Source organism: Orycteropus afer, unplaced genomic scaffold (genome assembly GCF_000298275.1).
Source record: "Orycteropus afer afer isolate SDZICR_OR568_19922 unplaced genomic scaffold, OryAfe1.0 scaffold00327, whole genome shotgun sequence".
Classification (NCBI taxonomy): Eukaryota; Metazoa; Chordata; class Mammalia; order Tubulidentata; family Orycteropodidae; genus Orycteropus; species Orycteropus afer.
The window spans coordinates 2,062,139-2,067,375 of record NW_006921914.1 but is presented as its reverse complement, the minus strand read 5'-3'; the positions used below and the strand labels follow the sequence as shown (position 1 = coordinate 2,067,375).

The following is a 5,237-nucleotide window of genomic DNA, read 5'->3' as shown; positions in this document are numbered from 1 at the left end:
ATAGCATCAGAACTCTAAGCACGTGAGAGAGAGTGGGCACCTCCCAGAACATTGTTTTGTGCCACTCCCAACAGAAATATTCCAGGTGGACAACTTCAGCAATCAGGAACTCCTCAGTTGCTCATAGAAAATCCCACCTTGGAGTTTACAAAGATTTATGGGTAGAAAAGCCACACTAAGTAATTTACTACACTGCACCAGGCAAAGCATGAAGTCATGGTTTTGCTTTGAAAAGTCTCTCCTGTATATGCTGAGCTTTGCCTCCTAACCTTCCAGAAGGTGGATGTATCCTAAAATCTTAAGTTGTACCTCTTCTCTAAGATAACCTCTGGGTGTATCCTAACTGGCACTTCTTTGCCAAGCTGACCTTCTTACTAAAGAAGTAGGAAGTAAACCAATTCATGGAGTTCCAATTGCTGTTTTCTGTACTCTTGGTCACACAGGCCAGATAAAATTTTACTTTGGACATGGCATCTCAGGTAAAAGTGTGACAGTATAGCATAATATTGCCTGGGATCTAAGTCACCTAACTTATCAAATAATTTAGGCAAGTCACCTAACTTCTGTGAACCTCAGTTTCTTCATTAATAATAATATACCTCTTTTTCAGGATTGTATACAAAGTACTTATCAGTTCCTGCCACATAATGGCTATACAATAGATTACTGTCTTTAAGATAAAAGTGTTAAAATAGAGCTAGGACTTTATCAACAAGTTTTGATTATCAGAACTATACAACAAACAGCAAAGTTCTTTAAAAAAATTTTTGCACTGCTATTTTTGTTGGTAAAAGTAGTACATGAATATCTTTGGCCTTCCAAAGATATGTAAGAAACTAGTTATGGTGGCTGCCTCTGGGAAGGGGAACTGAGGTGGAAGGGAGATTTGGTTTTCTCTATATGCCCCTTTGTACTACTTATTAAAAATTAAGAATAAAAGGACTACATGCACATGGTTCAAAATTAAAACAGGGTAGAAGCATATAAAAAGAAATATAGGTTCCAGTTCCTAGAAGAAACCACTCTTGGACTTCTAGTAAGATGGAGGATTAGGCAGACAAGCTACACAGACCCTCTTCAACAAAGAAAAGAGAAATCAATTGACAGAGATACAGAAGATAATGCTGGAGCCCCAAGCTATGAAAGGAAGTATAAAGAAGTGGATAAGGTACCAACTAGTGGAAAGAACTGAACAAAATCAGTGAGTACAGAGACTGTCAGAGCAGTAGACTGTCAGCTACTCTGACAGGACCAACAACCTGCATATTTCCAAGTGGTGTTGAGACCTGAGAATTGACCTAAAGTTCAGTCCTTATCACCAAGGACTGCAGGGACAATTTTGCTGGAGGCCTATGACTAGGAAGGGAAACAGCAAGGAGGGAGACAACCTGAGCTGTGGACTTTCAGCTGTCCAGAGGGTGCAGCCATTTTGATAACAAGTGATGGGCATTTTGGATATTTAAAGTGACTGTGGGTGCAGCCATTTTGAATCTTTATAAGCAGTAGCCATTTGGGATGTTTAAAGTGACTGAGGGTGAAGTCATTTTGAATATTTACAAGTGGCAGCCTTTTAGGATATTTAGAGTGACCGAGGATTCAGCCATTTTGAATGTTTACAAGCAGTGGCTATTTTGGATATTTAAAGTGACTGAGGGTGCAGCCATATTTAATCTTTTAAAGTGACAGAATTCCCATTCAGATTCCAGGGACCTAAGAATAGGCTCTCTTTGCCAAGGATGGCAGGGACATTCAGAAGGCTGACAACAGGAAATGAGACAGGTGGTGAGTGTATAAGTGCTGCCAACTAGTGAATAGAGGAGCACAGCACAGTACCCTGCTTACATAGATAACATACAAACAAAATGAAAATTGTGGGCAAGTCACTCCAACATACAATCACCAATTAAATATAAACACAAAAATGTCACAATGCCTCAGAAACAACAGAGCACCACAGTGCACACAACAAAGCAACATAAAGCAGGAGAAACTAAGAGAACAGGATACAGATCCAAAACACATCCCTGAGTAAGTTGCAGCATTGGAACTCCCTGATAAGGAATTCAAAAGAATTATATTTAGATATCTTCAATGAATTGAGAGACAGATCAAGGAAAACACTGACAAAATTGAGGAAAACACAGAGAAAACCTGAGAACAATTTTGAAAGACAATGCAAGAATAAAATGACAAAATAAATGAAAAATTAGAAATGGTACAAAATCTATACACAGAAATCCAGAAGATTAATACTAAATTTTTGGAAATAGATAACATTGAATGGGCAAAGGAATAGAATTGAATGAATGGAAAATAGAATTAGTGAGATTGAAGGAAAACCCTTCAATACTTCTTTGGAAAGGTATCAATCAGAAAAAAGATTAAAACAAAATGAAGAAAGCCTAAGGTTCATGTGGGATACCATCAAAAGGAATAACCTACGTGTAATTGGAATTTTAGAACTGGAAGAGAGGAATAAAACCACAGAAAAATTATCCAAGATTTCTTGGAGGAGAATTTTCCTGGTATGATGAAAGATGAGCATATATCCATTCAAGAAGTCCAACAAACCCCAAACAGAATAGACCCCAAAAGAAAATCACCAAGACACATCATCATCCAACTCACCAAAACCAAAGACAAAGAAAGAATCCTGAAAGGAAAAACAAAACGTTATCTATAAGGGGCAACCAATAAGACTAAGCTCAGATTTCTTGGCAGAAAACATGCAGGTAAGAAGACAATGGGATGGTATATATAAAATCCTGAAAGAGAAAAATTTCCAACCAAGAATTATTTGTTGTTGGTGTTGTTATGTGTTGTCGAGTTGGTCCTGACTCATAGCGACCCCTACTTGGGTTTCTGAGGCAGTATCACTATGGAAGTAGATTGCCCCATCTTCCTTCCGAGGAGTGGCTGGTAGGTTTGAACCATCAGCCTTCTGGTTAGCAGTCAAGTACCTTAGGCACTACGCTACCAGAGCTCATCCAGCAAAATTGTCCCTCAGATATGATGGTGAAATTAGGACATTTCCAGATAAGCAGAAATTAAGGGAATTTGTTAAAACCAGACCAACCTTACAAGAGATGCTAAAAGGAGTCCTTTGGACAGAGAACCAACAACAGCAAACAATAACTGGCCATTAACACACAGGATGACATAACCCAGAAACCAACCCAGTTATAGAAGTATCCAAAGTAAATAAGCCTACAAGATTGTAAACAGGGGACTAAAGACATTAATTGACAAATGAGGACAATTACAAATCAAAACGGGAAAAAAATTATGTAGTTACAGAACTTGTAAATGGTAGAGAAGTCAAGAAAACTACAACATAGAATGACCTGTTCTAAACTTGGGAAGAAAACTATAAATCACAGGGCAACCTCAAAGAAAAATGATAAACCTGAACATCAAAATAAAAAAGAGGACCAGCACAAATATTTAGCAAGTATTAAAACAATAGCGATGAAGGAAGTGATAACACAATTCCTAAACAAAATGAGCTCAGCACAGAAAATAATATGGAACAAAGAAATCAACACCAAAAAAAGTGCATAACAAAATGACAGCAACAAATTCAAACTTGTTGATAATTACATATCTGGCAAAGGACTTATCTCTTGGATTTATAGAAAACTCACTCCAATTGAAAAACGGGCATAAGACATGAATAGATACTTCACCAAGGAGGATATTCAGGCGGCCAGCAAATCCATGAAGAGATGCTCACAATCATTGGCCATCAGAGAGCTGCAAATCAAAACAACGAGATACCATCTCACCCCAGCAATGATGGCAAAGTTCAGCGAGACAGAAAATAAATGCTGGTGGGGATGTGGAGAGATTGAGCCTCTCATACACTGCTGGTGGGACTATGAAGTGATATAACCGCTGTGGAAAGCAGTATGGTGATTCCTTAGAAAGCTGGAATTGGAGATACCATTTGACCCAGCAATCCTATTACTAGGTATATATCCTAGAGAGGTTAGAGCCAAGACAGGAACAGATATGTGCACACTCATGTTCATCGCAGCTCTGTTTACAATAGCAAAAAGATGGAAACAAGCTGTATGCCCATCAACAAAGGAGTGGATGACCAAGCTGTGGTGCATACACACAATGGAGCGCTGTGCAGCACTGAGGAGTGATGTGGAGTCTGCAAAGCACCGCATGGCGTGGATGGACATGGAGGACATTGTGCTGAGTGAAGTAACTCAGTCACAGAAGGACAAATACAGGATTAGTTCATTGTTGTGAAGGATCAAGGAAAGGTTTATTTATGGAGGGAAACTTTCTTTGTTGGTTGCCAGGGCTGAGAAGGGAGGGGAAGGAACACTGCAAAAAAAAAAATAACGAATAAAATCCATTTACCTATATCACTTTAGTTTTGTGTATTTCACTCTACATAAATTATATTTCAATAAAATACATTTAAAATAAAGAAAAGAAAGAGCCACTCTTAACAACTACTTTGTTAATCTTCCAGAACTTTTATATTAACCAGAACAGATACCAAAAAAAAAAACCCAACCAAATTCACTGCCATCGAGTCATGTCCGATTCATAGTGACCCTGCCTTGAGTTTTCTGAGGTGGTATCACTACGGAGGTAGATTGCCAAATCTTCCTTCCAAGGACTGGCTGGTGGGTTTGAACCGCCAGCCTTCTAGTTAGTAGTCAAATGCCTTAGGCACTATGCCACCAGAGCTTCCAGCACAGATACACATCTATGTATTTGTGTGTGTGTTTTTTACACAAATGGATTCATATGAGCCCCATTTCTATATAATCTTAATTTTTTTTTCATTTAACAATTTGTTATTTATCATGGACATCCTTCTATACCATTATTTACAGATATGTCTCATTATTTTAATTACTGTATTGCATTCCTTTATGTGCCAGTATTATAACTTATATTCCATTCCCCCACTAATAGACTTTTAGATTGCTTATATTTTAATTTTGCTGTCAAAACTATGCTATAATATATCTTAGTCTTCTTTTGTGACTGTAACTATAGGAGAAATTCCTGGTAGTGGAATTGCTGAGCCGAAGAAAATGTACATTCGCTATTTTGATAGCTGTTGTGTTGTTGTTAAGTGCCGTCGAGTCGTTTCCGACTCATAACGACCCCATGTACAGCAGAACGAAACACTGCCCGATCCCGCATCAGCCCCACAATCCCTGCTATACTTGAGCCCATCATCGCAGCCACTGTATCAATCCATCTTC

The 5,237-nt window shown here is 38.3% G+C and overlaps 1 protein-coding gene across 1 annotated transcript in view; it reads left to right on the top strand.

Moving 5' to 3' along the window:
* The window catches only part of SYTL4 (synaptotagmin like 4), a 53,623-nt gene that overhangs the window by 38,190 nt on the left and 10,196 nt on the right, over positions 1–5,237 (top strand). The window lies entirely within an intron of this gene.